We start from the raw sequence: 24,166 nt of genomic DNA on the forward strand, positions 1-24,166 counted from the left end.
CTGGGGTACTAATAGGCTTCCATACATATGCCCTTATCTGGCAAGACATTTAAAACAGAAATTAGAGGATACACTTCCATCTGCATCATCTTCCGATTGTTGTAGCTGGGCTGAGCTAAATTAGTTTTAGTATTATGTTTACCTTTTCATGCTTTTATGTAATCACCACATAGAGGTGGACATATTAATCCTTTGTGATATTAGTTACTATTATTATTTTATTATTTTGTAAAGCAGCACAATCTTAGTCACTGTCACTTTCAGAAAAATCTGTGGACTGTGTCTATTAATTTTCTAAGCAGAATTCAAGGGCTACTTTTATATGCTTCTGTGGACTTCCTTGTGCCTGTATACATGAACTCCTACATTTATAGGTGCATTCAAGGAATTTAACAGAGATGTCAGGTCATGCTAATTTATGAGGTCAGGAGTGAACTTGTGTGTGAAACAATGTGTCAGTTGAGAGAGCCGTTCTGTCCTTGTCAGGTGGCTGAACGGTGTGCTGATGGCCTTCTCATCTCAAGCCCTGCACCAATCAGCACACACTGGTGTCTGATGTTGTTGGACTCTTTTCTCCCACGTGACACTATATGAGTTTGGCAACAGTGTTTAGGTGGTCTGTCTTGTAGATGTTGCTTATCATCTTTCCTTCCACAGGCATCTATCATCTTTGATGCGTTATAGAGATTAACAATGTTTACTGCTGCTGAGTTTGTATCTGAAATGTGTAGAACATTCTACAATCATATAAATACCCAATTTACCTTGGTTGGAAACCCAGAAACAAAACCATTTGAAAAGCCTTCACCAGAAATACTTTTAACAATCTGAGGTGGTGCTAGTTCATCATGGAACATTTTCTATGTTCAAATATGTTTTACATACAGCAGTTGAAACCATACTTGTGGTTGTGCAATGGTCTGCAGTTTTATTTTGCATTTGCTTTCCCAGAATGTGGTTCTGTATTCTACACCGGAACGGCTGCAAGTCTTGAACTCGCGGAAATAGCAAAATAGTGATTGTAAAATAGGTGGCTCAGCAGATGTAATCTCGGCAGCACAGGTTATTCAAAGGGACTTAGATAATATTCAGTTGTGGGCCGACACCTGGCAGATGAAATTCAATGTGGACAAGTGCAAGGTAATACATGCAGGTAACAAAAATGTCCACTATAATTACACTATGGGAGGAACAGAACTAGATGAAGTAACACATGAGAAAGACCTAGGAGTCTAAGTGGACTCCACACTTTCTCCATCCAAACAATGTGGGGAACAATTAAAAAAGGCAAACAAAATGCTAGGGTATATTGAGATTAACAATGTTTACTGCTGCTCATATAAGAGCAAAGTCAGTTTATGAGTTTGTATCTGAAATGTGTAGAACATTCTACATTTCTTATAAATACCCAATTTGCCTTGGTTGGAAACCCAGAAACAAAACCATTTGAAAAGCCTTCAACAGAAATACTTTTAACAATCTGAGGTGGTGCTAGTTCATCATGGAACATTTTCTATGTTCAAATATGTTTTACATACAGCAGTTGAAACCATACTTGTGGTTGTGTAGTGGTCTGCTTTCTGCTTTCCCAGTATGTGGTTCTGTATTCTACACCGGAACGGCTGCAAGTCTTGAACTCATGGAAATAGCGAAATAGTGGTTTTGAGTATTTGCCTTAAATAATCATGGCATGATGAAGCTCTGTCTCACCATCATAAAACATCCTACTGCATGAACCCCCAGGATGTTGAGCTTTAACAGTGTCTTTTTAAACAACACTACTGCTTCAAATTGTATTTAAACCTCATCTGTTGTAATCACAATTAAGCAATCATTTTTTGAATTAAATATGAATTGTACCTGTTAATTGTCTTTACTTAAAGAGCAGGTTTCCAAACCTGTCTTCTCTTAAAGCACCAGAATAATATATATAGATACATAGATATAAATCCATTGGAAACTCTGAGAGCACTTGGGAGTAAATCTATTTTATTATCACCTGAAGGAAACTAAACAGCCTTTACACTTACCAACATCCTGAATTATATCAGAACATTACAAGGGCTTATTAATAGTAGCAGAGAGTGCACTTTGGCCTCAGTTATCTCCCTGTGACGGGTCTAATTCACTTTTGTTAATTTGCTAACTTGTTCAAAGGGACAGCATTTCATTGCCTCTCAAGGAAGATGGACATTAGCTTACACGAAAGGTTGCCAGAAGAAACGCATTCTTCAGGACAAGGGTCCCTAAGGTTTGAAGACGTCTTGTGCACTTATTAATTATTTCACCTCCATGCTTTCATTCTTTGTGGATTTTGAATGGAACCAGCATTCCGGATCTCAGTTGTGAATCGCATCGCTTTCTTACGCTCCGCATTTAGATCCCAATTCACTGCACCTACAGCCAAGGTGCCACAGGTGTAGTTCTAACCAATTAGGCTCCAAGCAAAACCAAATACCAAAAGCCTGGCTTCCAAAACAAAGTGTATAGGCTACCTTGATATGACAATCACAATGAAATGCCAATTACTCAGTATCACTGTGAACTGCGAAATCGTGTTCTACTGTGTGGGGCTGGAAATGCAGCCGGGTTTCGTGCAAAGATGTGGTGACTTATGATACAGTGTGCGCACAAACTGCCAGAAAACGCAAACAAAACCCAAACTCTATATTGAATCTAACTGTGAAAACGGGTCCTCTGTACACATATGGCAAACACACGACACAATATCCAAAGTGAATTACTGTGATGCAATTAATTGCTGCTTCTCTCTCTCCTGGCTCTCTTCCCGCCTCTCCAGCCCGGCTGCTCACTTCGGGTTGGCTCATGTGGGGAACTAACGGGTCACGTGCTCTCCCTTCCTCACGGGCAGAGGTATAAATATACGCATTTAATTACATTTTATACACATCTATATTGTGTGTGGATATGTATACAATATGTTAATGACATTAAAATCAAGTAAATAACTTTTTAATTGATATTGCAGCGTTAATAGTAACTTGCTTGTTATGCATGGCCAAAGTGCCTTGTAACGTCTCTACGTAAATGTGAAAAAAGGAATCTGCTCTAAATCTAAGTCTGTAAGTCAACGGTTTATTTTGAACCTTCACTTAACTTCTCTATTATCTGAATGAATTTTTTCACTTCCCAGGCCTAGCCCTGCTGCAGCGGGGCCTTTTCACAGGCCGGGGCTTCTCCCCCGTCTCTGCGGGATCTGCACGGCTGCCGGCTCCCTCCGCACACAGGGGTATTGTTTTCGGCCCGCTCAGCGCGATTTAGGCGGCTCAGTGGCTGAAACAGGGCTGGCAGCAAGGTTAGGGATCTGGTTACATTCTGTACCCCTTACCCTTACAGGACACAAAGAAGTGCAGGCTCGATTACAAAGGGAGAGGGAGCCTCGAGGAAATGCAAACTTACAATAAAAAACTAAAAATGGACACTCTCAGGTTTGGGTTTTATCAATAGGGATTGCTTTCAAGTGTCAGTGCCAGCCACCTGTCCTCAGGGGTTGCATCTGACACAGAAGCTTCCACCTGTAACAAATGAGGCCTAATGAGTCCGCAAGGCAGCTCCTGCAGTGGATAGTGGAAGCTTGCTGCTGTGGGGGAGCTTTTGTTTTTTCTCCCTTCACCACTGATTGGCTCAGCTGCTGGCTCTGTTCAAGCACTATACCTCAGCCTTGCAGACACACACACACACACACACACACCGTCTCTCTGTCACACAGGCAGCCGCGGCAGAGACTCTACTGCGGAGAAAGCAGTGTATTGCTAGGAGCTGACAAGAAGCACAAAGACACAGAACTCGGAGAAGGAGGCTGAGGGACAGAGAACTAACCTCACCACGTTTCCCCAGCAACCGAAGTGGATAAATAACCAGGGTTATCTTTGAAATTGATGTAAACTCCAGCTATCTGTCTGTGGGAGCTTTCCTCCATGCCACATCCACCTCCTCCCTTCACTTAAGCTGCATGAACAACCCAGACCCTACCTTGGTAAGTACCTCAGTGGCTATTACTCGTACTGTAAATAATGGCTGATTGTGCTGTCGGACCTCTGGGTACCTCTCAAGCTTGGGATTGATTAAGAGGGATTGGGAGGGCTGGCTTTAAACATTTGGGGTAAACTGAGGGTTTTGCGTTCTCCTACATTATGATACAAACTTTTGACCGAAAAGTAGAATTTGTGATACTGCACTGCTTCAAGATGACCTTTGAAAATCCGATGGACATTTGCTAGTGTGCCTCTGAGAAATACTGGATCAGTGCTCTTTTAAGGTGCACACCTGGGATGTGGAATGGGAGGTAAACTAAGAAGGGTGTGTTTCCAGGCTAATCAAGTTACACTTTTTTTTTTTTTTTTTTTTAATAACCTCTACAGCCTTTTCACTAGTTCTGAAGTGTACAAGTAGAAGTAATACAAACCGTTCCCACTGGCCCTCACTGTAGTGCAGAACACGGATAGTGGTGCATTTCATGTTATTTCATTGATTCACACCAAGGGCAACTCCAGGCACCTCATGTTAGGTTGCGTATTCAACCATTTAAAGATATCTGTAAATCAATTACAGATACAGTAATTTTACAGTAAGGGCACCAATTTGTTGGTCACGCTTACAGCTCATTGAAATAATGCTTCATTCCTTCTGAAAAGTGATGCAATTAAAAGCTATTGCATCATGTATACTTTCATGCCTTTGGCATGTCATAGAATAAAGCAAAGAAGCTGTGAAAAGAGATTAATTATTGCTCAGTCTACAAAGATATTCTAAAATGGCCTGGACACATTTGTTGGTACCCCTTATAAAAGATAATAAATAATTGGATTATAGTGATTCCAAACTAATGTGTTTCTATAATTAGTATCACACATGTCTCCAATCTTGTAATCAGTCATTCAGCCTATTTAAATGGAGGAAAGTAGTCACTGTGCCCCACACTGAACATGGACCAGAGAAAGCAAAGGACAGAGTTGTCTGAGGAGATCAGAAAGAAAATAATAGACAAGCATGATAAAGGTAAAGGCTACAAGACCATCTCCAAGCAGCTTGATGTTCCTGTGACAACAGTTGCAAATATTAAGAAGTTCAAGGTCCATGGAACTGTAGCCAACCTCCCTGGGCGGCTGCCAGAGGAAAATCGACCCCAGATGGAACGGAAGGATAGTGCGAATGGCAGAAAAACAACCAAGGATAACTGCCAAAGAGATACAAGCTGAACTCCAAGGTGAAGGTACATCAGTTTCTGATCACACCATCCGTTGCTTTTTGACTGAAAATGGCCTCCATGGAAGAAGACCCAGGAGGACTTTTGAAAGAAAAACATAAAAAAGCCATACTGGAATTTACTAAAATGCATACTGAGAAGCCACAATCCTCCTGGGAGAATATCCTTTGGACAGATGAGTCAAAGCTGGAGCTTTTTGTCAAGTCACATCAGCTCTGTGTTTGCAGATGAAAAAATGAAGCTTTCAAAGACAAGAACACCATACCTACAATGAAGCATGGAGGAGGCTCGGTTATGTTTTGGGGCTGCTTTGCTGCGCCTGGCACAGGGTGCCTTGAATCTGTGCAGGGCACAATGAAATCTCAAGACTATCAAGGCATTCTGGAGCGAAACATACAGCCCAGTGTCAGAAAGCTCTGTCTCAGTCGCAGGTCATGGGTCCTCCAACAAGCTAATGACCCAAAACACACAGCTAAAAGCACCCAAGAATGGATAAGAACAAAACATTGGACTGTTCTGAAGTGGCCTTCTATGAGTCGTGATCCGAATCCTATCAAACATCTATGGAAAGAACTGAAACTTGCAGTCTGGAGAAGCACCCATCAAACCTGAGACAGCTGGAGCAGTTTGCTCAGGAGGAGTGGGCCAAACTACCTGTTAACAGGTGCAGAAGTTTCGTTGAGAGCCACAGAAAACATTTGATTGCAGTGGTTGCCTCTAAAGGTTGTGCAACATAATATTAGGTTGAGGGTCCCATCATTTTTGTCCATGCCATTTTCATTTGTTTTATTATTTACAATATTATGTTGAAAAACAAAATCAAAAGCAAATGATTTATATTAAATATGGAATAAACAATGGTGGATTCCAACTACTTTTGTCAGTTTCAAGTTATTTCAGAGGAAATTGTGCATTCTTCTTTTTTTGTGGAGGGGTATCAACAGATTTGAGCACGTCTGTATATTAGATGGAGTAGCTGGGGAAAAAACAGCGGTGTTTCAACCCTTCAGTGTGTCTACGTTAGCTGTGGACGAAAGCTAAACTTTGGCCTGCAGCTAATCTCACCTGGGAATTGTGCTGCATTGTGTAATGATAGTCCCAGATTTGTCTCAAACAACAGTCATGTTCTGATGCTGATGCACCTGGGATTAGTCACATTTCTGCGTACACATCTCTAAAAAGTTTCTTTGAAGTCGTTTTTTTTTTTTTTTAACATAACCAAATTAAAAGGATTGTAAAATAATACCTTTGCAAATGTACCTGTAAATCCCATTTACCATAGTTCCATATGCATACTCTGACTGGCATTCAGAGTGCTGTCCCATGACTGAAACCATGTAGAATATTTTCAGTATTTAACAGGATGTGATGCTAGATGCACAACTGTATTAATTTGCAACAACCAAACAAAATACAACATTATATGTTTAGAAATATTTTTTAAATGGTTACATTTTCAAGTACTGGAAGTGTTAATTTTATGAAGGGTTCTCCAAACATTGGACTTTTGGACTGTTTGGCCTCCAGGTAGCTGCAGAGCACATGTAATATTTACTGTATAGCATAATCTTATCAGTTTCTGTTTACAGTTGGTTTATAAAGCAGCCTATATTTTTTGTTCATTACCAGTGTATTGGGTGAATGGTCATTAAACTGTAACACTGAAGAGTATGTAAACCTTTCTCTGAAGAGGTTTCAGTTTTACCTGCATTTTTTATTCATTGGCCTAGACTGTAAAGAGGGTTTAGAAGCAGTTAATAGTTAATGCGATTAGACCTAATCCTTTTGACCTAGGGAAGAATATGGAGAGAAGAATGTCTCGAGACAGATTTCAAAATATTCAGCTTCAATGATTAATTGAAAATAAGTTACTGCTAGGAATTAGAAAGACATTGGCTTGTATTAGCAGTAATATGTTTAAAAGTTTCATTTATTTAATTGATTTTGTTGTTGTTGGTAGATACTTTTAATATACTGTACATGTTATTCTGCCAAGTTAAGGTTATTCCAGGTGATCGTTTGCAAGGAAGTATGTTTTTATTGGATGGTTATGTAATTGCGTCCAAGAGGTAGAGACACTGGATGGTATTTTATTAATTCCAGTCCACGATTTCCAAAGTCTACCACAGATACGGTGACATTTTAAATGTAATTTATTTTACCACAATCTTTTCAGTGGGGGATTTTATGTATATACAGTATAACAAAAGAGACTTGAACATCCTAATCAGCTGAAGTTTACCCTGAAATGCAAAGACACATCAATTGAAAAGTTAATGACAGTTAGAAACCAGTTTCATAAAATCAGTTAGAAAGTCAGAAATAATGACATTGTGCAACTTTTAGAATGAACTTTTAAAAATGAGAAATCTCAGCCATATTTCATGACCTATAAACCCACAATATAAATGTGTTTGCACTTGACCTGTCTTGAGGAGTCATTTGGACTAATTTGAATTGTTTTAAGTTTGGGACGGTTCATCAGCTTATATCGACTCGTCACGTAGCCGTATGACATTTAATTAGATCTTTTAGCACAAAAAAACTTGTGTAACTCAACTCCTGTTGTTAGAAGGGTAGTATGTGTTTTGCTAAACTTTGGCCTGCAGCTAATCTCACCTGGGAATTGTGCTGCATTGTGTAATGATAGTCCCAGGTTTGTCTCAAACAACAGTCACTGATAATAGAAACTTCATGTTCTGATGCTGATGCACCTGGGATTAGTCACATTTCTGCGTACACATCTCTAAAAAGTCTCCTGTTTTTATTTTAACATAACCAAATTAAAAGGACTGTAAAATAATACCTTTGCAAATGTACCTGTAAATCCCATTTACTATAGTTCCATATGCATACTCTGATTGGCATTCACTGATTGCTGTCCCATGACTTTTTGGTTTGAAATGAATGGTGGGTTTATAGTGGCATTATTGTATACAAGGTTAATAAGACCCAGTGTTACTTTATGCATCGCATATTTTCTATCCTACCTTGGGTCAAAGGTTTTAAGATAATCAAGAATTAACTTTACAGAGAGCAGGGGAATGAACACACACACTGACTGTTTATATAACGTGAGTGTGGCAATGCCAGTGTGAAAGAGAGAGAGAGGGATAGTTGGGGGGACATCTGGCAATGACATTCGCCACAGCAGAGGTAAAGTGTTCAGAAAGTTGGTCATCAAGAATAATATGCAGTTACTAGAAATCTTGTTAAGCCTCAGCCACACCACAACAACCAACTTTGTGCAACTGGAATCTAGGTCAGTAAAGGTAGCTTATTCTTGCCTGATGTCAGGTTACGTGGAGCTATACATATCCCCTGAAAGAACCCATAAGCATGGTAAGGATGTGATTAAAGTGTCTGCTGGGAAGCTTCAGAGGGCATTCTGGCTAATGTGCTAATACATACCTTTTCTCTGTGGAAACAGGCTTTTATTTTCCACGGCTTAGAGGCTTCTGAATTCTCTGTTGTCCTCTCTTTGTCAGTTACTGCACTAGAGAGAATTCCCCGTGTAACGTCATACAGAAATCCAGAGGATCATGGAGACCCCCAATCACGTCACGCATTGTATGTCATGAAGCTGGGCTCAGGTGTAAAGCAGCATCGCTGACATCTCTCCGGTTTCAGACGAAAGCCCAGAGAGATGCATTAACCCCACAACACTCGCTTTTTCTGCTTTATGTCACCTACATCAGTTTTTATGAGAGCAAAGTCTGGTTTAATTACCTCTTTGATCCCCTGATGGTAAAAACTGTTTAAATTGCAGACCATATTGTTTGGGATTTTAATAAATGTAGGAAAACCAGTCAAGCAAATTTCTGCTCATTATTTTTTATCTATTATTGTATGCATATGTGTGTGCTGTAGTGTGTGTGTGTCTTTCTCATTTCCTCCCCTCCTTTTCTCAGAGGGATTGTTAATCTTTTAGGCCTATTAACAGTCTGCCCCTTTGTGGATGCCCATGTGATGATCACAAGGGAGTCAGGTGGTGCCACGGATCATTTTAGGTGGTCTCCCCCAAGCTGGCTCAACACCCTGCTGTAAAAATGTCCCCCAGCCTTGTGATCATACCAAGCCTCTGTCTTTCACAAATATAGGCAGGATGCAGAACAATCTGTAAAAGAACTGTTGGTGAGACCCCTGCAAGCACGAGAAGATGAAATGATTACAGGGTCACATTACCAGCAACAGTATCTGTGCAGAAATTATTTGAATAAAAAGTGCAGTAATTAAATCCCTCAATGCACAGCACAGACCGTTGTATTGGGCTGCTTATTTCAACAGCCATGGCAGCCTCGTAAAATGAAAGCCCTGAAAGCAAGCCAGGACAATGCTGAGACGCATTGACACCCAACACTGAGCTGTGAGGAGCTAACAATGCTAGTTGTATTTTTTCTAATTTTGCCAGGTCCAGGTGATTTGTCTTCATGTTATTTAATTAAAATTAATTAATGATTGTGTCTGCACCTACAAGTGATTATATACCAGTGTGACACAGTGGACAAACCCTCCTGAGGACACATCTGTCCTGCCAGGTGCATCTTGGCAGCATTTGTGGTGGTTTTGTTTTGAATGCGGTCAGGTGAAGGCGGATGAGTTAGTAAAGATGAAACTGTCTGTTTGGGCTCCTGCGGGGATAGGAGGCAGTGTTGAGGACAGGGTGTTGCTGTAACTTAAAAAAACAAGACGCAAACAAAACAATTTGAAGAAACAACATAATTTCACCCCCAACATCTAATTTATTAGAATGCTAGCTACGGACATCTTTTCACACAGTGTAATGTAAAATCAGGAAATGAGGGGTGAAGACTTTTTAAAGACGCAGTGCCTGATACTGAACTTTTCTCTGGAACTATTGCAGCACTTCCATAGATGTTTGCTGAAATACAGGAATTGTAGAAGAATAGTCCAATCTAGTGTTGAGCTCAAGCAATCCATGTATGCATGGAGCATTTCCAAGCTTTGTGTAGTTTCCTTTCGATGTCAATGCTTCAGCTTGGTTTGTACAGCCTCTGTACAAGAAGTGGGGAAAGTAGGATTTCCGATGGTTTGACATCCTGTGCACTCGCTTGTCGTGATCCCTATACGTCATCTCTTTGTCATATACTGATTAACAGCAAACTATAATCAACATCTCTGCCGATCTCCCATGGCTTGGATGTCTGATTAATCAATTTATGTAATCCTTACAATACCTTAGTATCTTCTAACTATTGTAACCCTACAGTACCACATCAATTAATCATAAACAACTGTGGTAAAATGGAAAGGATTTCTGACTGGGCTGCTCTGAAACTGATAGACCTGTTTTTCCTTGTCTTCCTGTTAATTTGCTTGGCACCTCCCTGCTGGTCTGAAAATCCCTATGTTGTTCTGCCTACATTTCCCTGTTTCGCCTGACTGGTCTGACTCTCTGTACCGTGGCTTAGTTACTCTCTCCCTCACTGTTTACCACAATCTGTTCATTGTGATGTCAGTCAAACTGGCATGTGTGTTGGTTTCCTCTTTTTTTACATGGATTGTTTTATTTTCGATCCCTTTCTTTCCTTCCTCTCTGACCCTTTTCTCTGTTTTTATCTCCATTCGCCTTCCTTCCCATTATATATGCTCCTCCCTGCCCTCCAAGCAACTCTGCCCCTCCCTTAGCCTGGTTGAATGCTAGTGTTGTTGCTGAATGACATAGACAGGTGGAGGGGCCATTTCAGGAGCAGGGAGTAAAAGATGAATCAAGCAAAGACAAAAATATAGCATCAGAAGACACAAAGGATGAACGTTTTTATCCTGCCCTGCCCTAGGGACTGCAATTTCCAAAGAAGTTTTAAAGGTGGCCAGGTGTGGAGCTTTTGAGACCACTGCAAAACATGCATGCTCTGTTTCTAGGCCGGACATGGGAATAGGAGGACATGGGAGATGACAGTATCCTTAACCATATGCAAACACACTTGGTTGATTGATGCACTCTACCACAGGAAATGCAGGGCTGCATCACGACTTCAGTGGCTGACAGGAGAGCTAGATAAGTCTCATTTGTTGCCTTATCAGCTGCCAGATATATTAAGGCCCAAAAGCAGAAGGCGGTCACATGGTAGATACGCTCTTCCTTTTTACCCACCCCTTCCACTGCTCCCAGGGGCCAGATTATTTAGACCTCAGATTAAAGCACATTGAAGATTGCAAGAAAGAAGGAGCAGAGCGACTGTGGGTTTGGTTTGTTTAGTTTTAAAAACAAAGACAGAGCAACACTATGAGCGATAGAGCCTGACGTGGAGAGGACTTTTGTGTCTATTTTATTCATTACATGATTGAAGACAGCATAATAAATAGTTCTCTGTTAAGAGATATTAAGAACAGCTAAATGTGTATAGACAACATGATATTCAGACAAGCATTACATTATCATAATAAAACATTTCCATGTACAACAATAAAATAAATATTTGCTATTTATTATTATTGTTATTATTGTAATCATCATCAAGGTATGTGCTAGCAGATATGTATTTTAAATGGCACAACTTGACTCCCTTAACGTATTACTCTTAATCCAGATTTGTAACTGCAAATGACACTTTTTGCCATTTTATTTTTTATTTACTTAGCAGACGCCCAGATCTGCTGTATTTATTCATTCTTTCATTTAACATGTCAATGGGCACACATTAACTAAATTGTGTTTGCCTTCATAATGATTGTCTCTGTATGAGCTGCACCTGCACACCATTCACAAAATAACTGAAACACCGTCCAGTTGTTCATCAAATATTAAGACAAACCATATAAAAAATATATTCCTTTGAGAATGAGTTTCTTGTAAGTCCCGTAGACTAGTGGATTCTGTATAGACTATCTTTTTTTTTTTACTTGCTTCAGTTGTTGGCAATTGTTGTACTGTTCTTTTCCCCCCCTCTCTCTCTTGCCATTATTTATTTAGTGCATTAGCTGGTCAGTTAAAATATTTATACAGCTGAAGGTGAATGCATGTATTCATATATTTATTTCTACATTCTAACATTCTTGGGTAAACAAAAATCCCCCCACCTTTCTCAATCCTTTGGAAGATGGTCTCCCCTCCTCCTGTCCTTGACCCAGAGCTGATGGCGAGACGTTTCTTAGGATCAGTTTCACTTCTCAGTTATCAGTTACTTCCTTTGTCAGACAACCCGAGAAGAACCGCTTAGTGTTGTGAGATCATTTTCCCCAAGGAAGGAGAACTAATGAAATTAAACAAAATGAAACGACTCAAAGCAAGCAAGATGAAACGAGAAGCCTCTGTAACTATTCAATTAGAGCTTTTACTCAGTCGCTGCATTGAGAATACATGGATTTCTCTTTCACTGGCACTAAGTAACTAGAACTTTAAAGGCACTGAGAACCAGAATTAGAACGACAAGGAAAAACAGAGCATTACGGTCTTTCAGAATCTGCAGACTGTTTTAAAAATGTGTTGAAAATCTGTAGCTTTAGAAGAATGTTGAAATGCAATTACTTTAGTATTCCTGAACAACCGAAATCCAGACACTTGAAGTAAGAGCCCTGTTAGCTTGGTCACAGGTCACTAGTCTACAGGAATTCGTTTTTTGAGGAGTGTGCCCAGGAGATTATTGGAAAGGGGTGTTTTTTCTGCAGTGATGTGAACTTTCCTCAGACCTATAGGTCGGGCAGCAGTATGGAGTAGTGGTTAGGGCTCTGGACTCCTTAGTGGAGGGTTGTGTGTTCAATAGTACGAGGGGGACTCTGTTGTTGTACTCTTGAGCAAAGTGCCTTCCCTAGATTGATCCAGGACAAAACAAAAAGTTTTATAAAAGGGTAATTGTATAAAATAATGTGATGTATTGTCTGCAAAGAAAATAAATAATAGTTCCCAATTCTTCTATGGATGATACTTCCCCTCTTATTTATAACAAAGGACAAGAGTTGCCTATTCTTACAGGTAGGGCCTTGTATTGTGTACAAAACAAAATGGTGTTTTAAAGTCAAGTCTTGCAAAATGCAGGGTGCTACTTATATCTTATCACGTGGACAGGGAAAGCACCTGGCAAATTGAGGTCACTGTCAACAAATTAACACTACCACTGAGCATGCACGGTGGTTTACATTTGTTAATACAACAATAAACACATATCTAGTGTGGCATCAGAATTTGTGGTAGACCTGAAAAAAAAAGTTGTTTTTTGGTAGGTCACTGAGAGTATCATGTATAGATAGCACAGAAAGGAAAGAATGTTAACATCCTACTTTCTATATTGCTTTCTTATAGTAGTGTATATTAAAAGGATTTCATTACTGAATTACTAACTCTGGCCTTTAAGTGTATGGCTTTCTCATTCATTCTTTCTCTCTATTTCATTTTCAGTTCCTTTAAAGTTAATTGTGGAGATCTCATCAAGGGCATTATTTACTTTACTTAAGTAGCTATTTGGAGAAATGTACACCGATCAGCCATAACATTATGACCACTGACAGGTGAAGTGAATAATACTGATAATCTCGTTATCATGATGTGTTAGAAGCAGGAAAAATGGGCAAGCGTAAGGATCTGAGCGACTTTGACAAGGGCCAAATTGTGATGGCTAGAAAACTGGGTCAGAGCATCTCCAAAACTGCAGCTCTTGTGGGGTGTTCCTGGTCTGCAGTGGTCAGTACCTATCAAAAGTGTCCAAGGAAGGAAAAGCAGTGAACCGGCGACAGGATCATGGGCGGCCAAGGCTCATTGATGCACGTGGGGAGCGAAGGCTGGCCCGTGTGGTCCGATCCAACAGACGAGCTACTGTAGCTCAAATTGCTGAAAAAGTGAATGCTGGTTCTGATAGAAAGGTGTCAGAACACACAGTGCATCGCAGTTTGTTGCGTATGGGGCTGTGTAGCCGCAGACCAGTCAGGGTGCCCATGCTGACACCTGTCCACTGCCGAAAGCTCCTACAATGGGCACGTGAGCATCAGAACTGGACCACGGAGCAATGGAAGAAGGTGGCCTGGTCTGATGAATCACAAGTTCATGGTGTTGACTTGGCCTCCAAATTCCCCAGATCTCAATCCAATCGAGCATCTGTGGGATGTGCTGGACAAACAAGTCCGATTCATGGAGGCCCCACCTCGAAACTTATAGGACTTAAAGGATCTGCTGCTAACGTCTTGGTGCCAGATACCACAGCACACCTTCAGAGGTCTAGTGTAGTCCATGCCTCGACGGGTCAGGGCTGTTTTGGCGGCAAAAAAGGGACCTACACAATATTAGGCAGATGGCTGATCGGTGTAAATGTTCACATTGCATTGACTACACAAGTGACCTTCACCAAAGAGAAGAAAGGGTTTTATAAAAAAAAATATGTAAATGTATATCTATGCCACTTGAGTGAATATATGATTTCCATATTTAACAATAACAAGAGATAATACTATCATAAGATTACCCCTCCTACATTTATGATACCAAGAACTTGGAGTTCAACATCCCAACAGAATGCTTGCTCTTTGTAGAAGCATAGCCCTTGGGTTATGTTCCTCTGGCAGAATGAAGTACCCTGGAAGGAAAAACGATATCTGGGACATCTTAGTGAAAGAAAGTATTAACTAGGGATGCCATAATTGGGCGGTAGCCCTCGCAATCATGTGTAACTGAGCTGAATGACACTTCTCTGAAATCCCCTCAAGGAAGATGAATCACGGCAGGAAGCTAAAATGAAGAGGGTGAAGTGGTATAGAGTCAAAGGCAACGGTGGCGTGTGAGGGGGTTGTCCTGGATGCACACAGTTAAATAAGGGCCTGATCTTTGTATTCACAGATGACCCAAAGACAGCTTTGGAAGCTCTTTGTGGCAGACTGCTAAATCAAGATTAATAGAATTACAGGCTTGTCTGGTCTTGGGCTGCTCTCTTAATAAGATAAACACAACACATTGTTATATTTGTTTCTCTTATGAAAAGATGGATCAAGTTGTTTGCAAAGCAGCAGCCTTCTACATGTGAGCAGGGCAAAGAGGGGATGTTCCACCTGGTTGGAATATGGTCAGGGATTCCCAGTGAATTCAAAAATGTTTAACTTAAATGAGCCTTCTTTATATTGATATCAAATATCGGCACTCAAAACTGTGTTTAGTGCACCCAGATGAATGTTTCTAAAAATGATTTTGACAAATGAGGCAATTTCGATGTGTCTTTTAATAAAAAATATAAAACAAATCCGTGTTTGTTTTTTGCAGCTTCGCAGAAAACAAGCTTTCTCTTTCTCTCTCTCCATGTTCAGTGAAATGTCACACTGTCTCTTAAACTGCTGTGATTCTCTGTCTGAAACCAAGAGCAAGATTTCTCAAACTGCTCTTACAATTCAATACAATTCTTCAGAAGAAGCATCTATGGGTTTATCTGTCTGAGTAAATATTTATGTAATTAATTCAATATATTAAATAGTCTTCTGTTCAATATCTTTTATGCATCATAAGCATTATTATTAGAAGGAACAATTGAAACAAATATTTTTTGTTTGTATGTTTGTTGTTTCGGTAAGGCTTATCAGTGGGTGTGGGGTTGCAGACTGAAACGTGTGAATTCTCTGAGACCAACTGAAATACATTCAATTTTTTTCTCCATCAGAAGTGTAACATGGAAATAAATTAAAAGCATGCCACAGACTGAATACATTTTCTGTTTCCCTGAAGAACAGCCATTTTAGAAACCCATTTAAGGCCAACCAACACATAAACAACGCAAAGGGAGTCATATTTTAATAGCATGTGCATCTTATTAGCCTAAGGTGTGAATGCTGCCTCATGATGCATATAGACCACATCCAGATTAATCTGCATTAATAACACAGAAAACAAAGCAAATGTGTTTGGGTGGAAGATGATATAGTGGCATTGAAGATACAGCTACTGCAGAATTAAACAAGCTGGCTCCCATTGCTATGAAAATAGGGATGCAGCTGGGGAAATAATGTAGAAGTGTGTCTGAGAGTCTGATGAATACAGAAGTGTATCTGAGATCTCGGAGATTACTGACTTTTAAAAAAATGGAACTGAGGATTTAGTGACTTTTAAAGTATAGAACTTAAATATTGAATTGTGCTGTCTCTGGACATGAATTTATTTAATGAGTTTAGGTAAAAATAAGAGAAAAGATTGACAGAGTTTGCATGACAAGTTAACAAGCTTTTGAAAGGCATCCATTGCTCTCAACCGTCTTACAATTTCATATATAAGTGTGTTAATAAAAAACACACCTCTAAATACAAAGCTGATATAAGGAGACTGAGATGTATGTATGAATTTATAATTAAGGTTTGAAGACGCACTCAAAGTGTATACACACATGCCAGTTGTGACAGCTGAGGTCAGAATAATTTCCAGAATCCAGATAATGATGAACAATGAAAGAGTTTCCCATATGCTGTAGCCCTACTCTTGAAAGTATTTTGAAACTGGAGAGACAGTGAGGTGGTGTCTCTGAGGTGGGGCAAGTGAATGATCACCCAGAGCATAACACTGCCTAGATAAAACATTTATGTGACAGACTCTATGCTTTATTGTTCCAGGCACAGGATCAACAAGGGGATGTGTATATCTGACCAGATAAGAACTCAAAAAATATTGTTTACACTCCACACCCAACCGTTCAATTTTATGATCTTTCTATCTGTTATCTTAAGTGCTGGTAAGGTACAGCAGCTACTCCGATCCACAGAGCTAGCTGCTGTTCAGATACATTTTTGTTCTTTATTTTTTACTGATCTGCTGCTACAGAAGCATGAGATTGCCTTGTGAAGGGTTATACATTTTATTCAAGTTGTGATATTTAAACCTAGATGTCTGGGTTTCATTTATTGCTAAATCTAATCTAATCTAATGAGAACAATGCACATAGCCTGCACACTGGCAATGTGTCCTGGGGCTTGAAAGAACAATTGTGCAGAAATCTGTGGCCAAAGTTAACTCTCACTCTTTTGATGGGTTGGGTGCTTGTTCTCTGGACCCATCTGTTTCCTGTTACTAGAGATTGACTCTCTGGGTGAATGTGGAAAAGCAGAAGAAAGTCATTCCCAATCGCAGAGGCAGATTGGACTGAAATGATCACAGAGAAATTACATCGACCTTCATTTTGCAACCAGGAGAGAGATCGTGTTTGACCTCAGCATTGCTGCTCATCGGATGTCTCCCTGGGTGTCTCTGAATGACAGACACATAGTTTGACAGGATCCTGCTGTTTGTTTCTATGGCAACTGGGACTGTAACTAGAGTCCTGGAGAAATGCTGGGTTTCCAGGGATTTCGTCAGAAGTGTTATCGACTCAATGGGGGTATAAGGATTGTGGTTTCTGTTTGCTTTATTTTGTCACAATAGTTCTTCTGCAGGTATACTAACGTGGCCATGGCGGTGTTTTTATATAATCGTATCCCATATTGTTCACTTCTTTTTCAGGGATATACTACTGGATTACTCAAAGAGAGGAAGTATGGGTGATTTGGATTCCATTAGTATTCCAAATAACACACGTCATGACCTAATTAAGCACATTGATTACCTTCTGAGGAGGGATTTGGTGTTGAGGTAGATCTGGGTGTCATCGGCATATCAGTGGACGTAACGGTTGGAGGTTACAGTTGAAGTGTCGGAGGATCTGACCAAGGGGGTGGATGTAAATTATTAAAAGTAAGGGGCCCAGCTCAGAGCCCTGGGGGACACCCTGTATATCAACTGAGTCTGAGGTGTGGCCATTGAGGGAGATGTAGTGGGTCAGATGTATAAGGTATGATTGAAGCCAGGAGAGTGTGTGTGCGTGTAACATGTGAAGAGAGTTCTGACGGCACTCCAAGGGTGCTATTCCTGGTTGGGCTGTTTTTAATCTGATTGATCTGCTGTTTTAATCTACTAAAGAGCTTCCACATGCTCAAGGGCCAGGATGGGAGACATGGGGGGATCATTAGAGTGCGCAGTTGCATGCAGGTGGAGGGGTATTTAAATCTGGTTTTATAATTGTGTAGGCTATATGAAAAAGAGGGAAGAAAAACAACAAGGGAAAAGAAGAAAATCCTTTCAGTTACAGGCTGAACTAGTGTGAATTTGAGCCTGATTTCTGCAGCTGTTTTAAAATGACAGGTGAAGTTCAGTAGACACTTTCTAAAAATAACTCGGTTTCCTGCTGGGGTTGAGTCACATAACACACGTTTTACAGGAAATTGGATCACAATACTAGACGTGTGCAAAAAAGATAATTATATAGGGCTAGAATAATGATTTCAACTTACTTTTAAAGCATTCACTCAGGGTAAAATTGGGATGATATGATAATTCATGTTTTTTAGACTGATATAGGCTTTTTTGTGTGTGTTGCCTGGAGTCAAATGATTAGGTTTGAGCATTGTAGTCAGATGTCTGTGAGGAGTGGACGATTGTGTCTCCAGGCGCAGGTTAGTGTCAATGTTATATAGGTCCTGCCCTAATTATAACTCTGTGTGCTTAATCACTGTCCTCAGGGCATTGAAATTACTCCTACTGAGCCTGGCTAATCCCTGATAATAAAGCTTCAGTGCAGCCTACAATATGAAAGTCTTGAAAACCATGTTAAAGCATGTCCAAGCATACTGAAAAGTATGTAATGCATGGTAATTGTACTGGATTTAATTATCTGATTATGTTCTCTAACTGGTACAGTTCAGTATTTTGATTCTTATTCTAGTTTACCAGTTTCTGTTCTTTAATAAAATACTATACACTCACCTAAAGGATTATTAGGAACACCATACTAATACTGTGTTTGACCCCCTTTCGCCTTCAGAACTGCCTTAATTCTACGTGGCATTGATTCAACAAGGTGCTGAAAGCATTCTTTAGAAATGTTGGCCCATATTGATAGGATAGCATCTTGCAGTTGATGGAGATTTGTGGGATGCACATCCAGGGCACGAAGCTCCCGTTCCACCACATCCCAAAGATGCTCTATTGGGTTGAGATCTGGTGACTGTGGGGGCCAGTTTAGTACAGTGAACTCATTGTCATGTTCAAGAAACCAATTTGAAATGATTCGACCTTTGTGACATGGTGCGTTATCCTGCTGGAAGTAGCCATCAGAGGATGGGTACATGGTGGTCATAAAGGGATGGACATGGTCAGAAACAATGCTCAGGTAGGCCGTGGCATTTAAACGATGCCCAATTGGCACTAAGGGGCCTAAAGTGTGCCAAGAAAACAGGTGTTCCTAATAATCCTTTAGGTGAGTGTATATTATATACACTCACCTAAAGGATTATTAGGAACACCTGTTCAATTTCTCATTAATGCAATTATCTAACCAACCAATCACATGGCAGTTGCTTCAATGCATTTAGGGGTGTGGTCCTGGTCAAGACAATCTCCTGAACTCCAAACTGAATGTCTGAATGGGAAAGAAAGGTGATTTAAGCAATTTTGAGCGTGGCATGGTTGTTGGTGCCAGACGGGCCGGTCTGAGTATTTCACAATCTGCTCAGTTACTGGGATTTTCATGCACAACCATTTCTAGGGTTTACAAAGAATGGTGTGAAAAGGGAAAAACATCCAGTATGCGGCAGTCCTGTGGGCGAAAATGCCTTGTTGATGCTAGAGGTCAGAGGAGAATGGGCCGACTGATTCAAGCTGATAGAAGAGCAACTTTGACTGAAATAACCACTCGTTACAACCGAGGTATGCAGCAAAGCATTTGTGAAGCCACAACACGTACAACCTTGAGGCGGATGGGCTACAACAGCAGAAGACCCCACCGGGTACCACTCATCTCCACTACAAATAGGAAAAAGAGGCTACAATTTGCACAAGCTCACCAAAATTGGACAGTTGAAGACTGGAAAAATGTTGCCTGGTCTGATGAGTCTCGATTTCTGTTGAGACATTCAGATGGTAGAGTCAGAATTTGGCGTAAACAGAATGAGAACATGGATCCATCATGCCTTGTTACCACTGTGCAGGCTGGTGGTGGTGGTGTAATGGTGTGGGGGATGTTTTCTTGGCACACTTTAGGCCCCTTAGTGCCAATTGGGCATCGTTTAAATGCCACGGCCTACCTGAGCATTGTTTCTGACCATGTCCATCCCTTTATGACCACCATGTACCCATCCTCTGATGGCTACTTCCAGCAGGATAACGCACCATGTCACAAAGGTCGAATCATTTCAAATTGGTTTCTTGAACATGACAATGAGTTCACTGTACTAAACTGGCCCCCACAGTCACCAGATCTCAACCCAATAGAGCATCTTTGGGATGTGGTGGAACGGGAGCTTCGTGCCCTGGATGTGCATCCCACAAATCTCCATCAACTGCAAGATGCTATCCTATCAATATGGGCCAACATTTCTAAAGAATGCTTTCAGCACCTTGTTGAATCAATGCCACGTAGAATTAAGGCAGTTCTGAAGGCGAAAGGGGGTCAAACACAGTATTAGTATGGTGTTCCTAATAATCCTTTAGGTGAGTGTATATGTATATTGTGGTGCAGTGCAAGAAGGGCTAAAAATTGCTGCCCTGAACAGCACTAGGAGTTCTGTTGGATGAATCAACAGTTGAGAGCACCTTTCACTTTAAAATTGTAAATTGGGGGGTTATTTCAAACATTTCAAACTAAAGCCGAGCTTTTCTCTCTTTCTCACTCTCTCTCTCTCTCTCTCTCTCCAATGGCTTGTTTGGTTCTATAGGCTGTTGTTTTTGTTTTTTGTTTGTCTAACCTGCAATGTGTAATACAGTGGTTAAGAGTTAATAGTGATGCTTTGCTTTCAGGAACAATACTTTAATTCATTTAGACTTGACAGCCTGGAGCAATGTGTTTTAAAAAGTGCTAGGAAAGGAATGCGGGTACTTTAGGTTTAATACAAAAATATTAAAAGATGAATAAGAAAGATAAAATACCGTGCACAGTAAAATTCAAGGGCAGTGCTCTAAAATACAGAGGTCGGGAGGGGAAGAATTATTCATTGTGAAAGGACCCAATTCTATTCCACTCTGATGGAGACCCCCGGCCCACTCGCTCTCCTTCTCCTGGCACCTTCCCAAAATGCTCTGGTTATTTGTGTTGCTTCCTCTCTTGACTAGACTTCCCAGTCTCTGTGCTAACTGCCTTATGTACATCTAAAACACTCACTGCCCGTCTTTAATTAAAACCATCCACACATCCAGCCAGCCCTTACTCACCTAGACAGCAACTGGATGCTCCTCTTCCAATTAAATTAACTTCAAATGGAAGACAAAAAGATGTTCCAGATCCCTGGCTTTACCTTGCAAAGTGCAAAGACTCATTGGCTTTAAAGCCAATGACAGATTAAATATTAGCCACTCTTTGACATTTTTTTTCCTGGTGGGAGATTCCTAGGATGCAGGATAACCATTGGCAAGAGTTAAAAGGGTTTTTTCAAGTATCTTTTATTTCTGAAGATTAGAAGAATTAGAACGAAAGAGCAGAAGGAAAATTAGACTATTAGAGACTTTTCAAATCAAGCTTTGGGTAATAGGTGAAAACCATATATAAATGAGATGGAAGTATTAAAGTTGATGATGAAGAACGGAAATCTGTGACTAGTCAGTTGCGTGGAGTTTGAACTGGAGTTGGTGAGGAAGATGTTGAAATAAAGTAAACAGGTCAAGCTGCATACATGCAGACAAGTATTGGGGTGATAAGAGAGGGAGAACATTTCTTTTTTAACTGCTACAATTAGTGAGACTCTCAGGATTGTAACTGCAAAACTGCAGACGTTCCGCCAATGACCTGTAAACATGTCTTCTATTGTTGTCAGTTCCTTTTTCACAAGCAGTAGAGAAACTATACGATCACCAAATAAGGTGAAACTACAGTGGGGGAAAAAAGTATTTGATCCCCTGCTGATTGTGTACGTTTGCCCACTGACAAAGAAATGATCAGTCTATAATTTTAATGGTAGGTGTATTTTAACAGTGAGAGACAGAATAACAACAAAAAAATCCAGAAAAATGCATTTCAAAAAAGTTATACATTGATTTGAATGTTAATGAGGGAAATAAGTATTTGACCCCTTCAACTTAGTACTTGGTGGCAAAACCCTTGTTGGCAATCACAGAGGTCAGACGTTTCTTGTAGTTGGCCACCAGGTTTGCACACATCTCAGGAGGGATTTTGTCCCACTCCTCTTTGCAGATCCTCTCCAAGTCATTAAGGTTTCGAGGCTGACGTTTGGCAACTCGAACCTTCAGCTCCCTCCACAGATTTTCTATGGGATTAAGGTCTGGAGACTGGCTAGGCCACATGTTTCCACCTCCGTGTTTGACGGTGGGGATGGTGTTCTTGGGGTCATTCCTCCTCCTCCAAACACGGCGAGTTGAGTTGATGCCAAAGAGCTCGATTTTGGTCTCGTCTGACCACAACACTTTCACCCAGTTCTCCTCTGAATCATTCAGATGTTCATTGGCAAACTTCAGACGGGCCTGTACATGTGCTTTCTTGAGCAGGGGGACCTTGCGGTCACTGCAGGATTTCAGTCCTTCACGGCGTAGTGTGTTACCAATTGTTTTCTTGGTGACTATGGTCCCAGCTGCCTTGAGATCATTAACAAGATCCTCCCGTGTAGTTCTGGGCTGATTCCTCACCGTTCTCATGATCATTGAAACTCCACGAGGTGAGATCTTGCATGGAGCCCCAGACCGAGGGAGACTGACAGTTATTTTGTGTTTCTTCCATTTGCAAATAATCGCACCAACTGTTGTCACCTTCTCACCAAGGTGCTTGGTGATGGTCTTGTAGCCCATTCCAGTCTACAATCTTGTCCCTGATATCCTTGGACAGCTCTTTGGTCTTGGCCATGGTGGAGAGTTTGGAATCTGATTGATTGATTGCTTCTGTGGACAGGTGTCTTTTATACAGGTAACGAGCTGAGATCCCTTTAAGAGAGTGCTCCTAATCTCAGCTCGTTACCTGTATAAAAGACACCTGGGAGCCAGAAATCTTGCTGATTGATAGGGGATCAAATACTTATTTCCCTCATTAACATGCAAATCAATGTATAACTTTTTTGAAATGCGTTTTTCTGGATTTTTTTGTTGTTATTCTGTCTCTCACTGTTAAAATACATCTACCATTAAAATTATAGATTGATCATTTCTTTGTCAGTGGGCAAACGTACAAAATCAGCAGGGGATCAAATACTTTTTTCCCTCACTGTAAGTTCATGCAAATAAATCTCCATTCTGTAATTTCCTTGTATCCCAATTATTTTACATCTAGAACAGTGTATTTCCATTAGATTTTCAAAGACATCAAGTTCCTCATTTTGTTGGCCCAAGATGACAACTTGCAGAAGAAAATCTATTGTGTGTGTTTTACAGTTAAACTTGTGCATTTTATGTTTTTTTTTTCGCCGTCTTAGTTACCTCAGAGACATGAGATTTGTCATTTTATCAGTTTCTTTAATCCAGATGACTTCTCTCACTCTCTGCAGTGGTCATGGGCAATCTGTATTGCTGGGGACCTGCTGCTGCTTACCCACTTCTCTCATGCCCCATGCCTCTCTGGTTACACAGATAGATATGTCTGCCAACTCTCTAAAAGTACTTTGAATATGAGTCAGATGGCTCATCTGTCCCCAGCAGCTGGCAACCAAGAAAGGCCTTAAGCTGGTGCCACTCTGTTAAGATGGGTGCTTGATGCAAGTTCATAATTATTTAAAAAGCTTTCTGTAAAACTATACGTAAAGACAAAACAAAAATGAGTACACAGGCTTCATATTTCAATTCTTTACGATTCTGGTGCAGATGGGCACTGTAGCCCAACAGAAAAACAGAAGTACGTTCAGCAGGGGAACTTTGTCTAATTTAACAAACAGAAGGTGTATTTGTGCAACTGTGACTCAACAGAATTGGTGATCTCAGTATCTAAGGTTGTAAATCAATTTCAGAATCTAAGACCGAATCCTAGAGAATACTGATCTGGGTGTACATGGGAGGGCAGC

General features: G+C 40.5%; 1 protein-coding gene across 1 annotated transcript in view; it reads left to right on the top strand.

The window, feature by feature from the left end:
• Positions 1–3,715: 3,715 nt before the first annotated feature.
• The window catches only part of st3gal3a (ST3 beta-galactoside alpha-2,3-sialyltransferase 3a), a 94,052-nt gene continuing 73,601 nt past the window's right edge, over positions 3,716–24,166 (top strand). The window contains exon 1 of the mRNA XM_066691649.1: positions 3,716–3,997. The gene's annotated coding sequence lies outside the window, so the exon portion shown is untranslated. The remainder of the gene's footprint in view (positions 3,998–24,166) is intronic.

The sequence above is a fragment of the Amia ocellicauda genome, chromosome 19, assembly GCF_036373705.1.
Source record: "Amia ocellicauda isolate fAmiCal2 chromosome 19, fAmiCal2.hap1, whole genome shotgun sequence".
In the NCBI taxonomy this organism is placed as follows: Eukaryota; Metazoa; Chordata; class Actinopteri; order Amiiformes; family Amiidae; genus Amia; species Amia ocellicauda.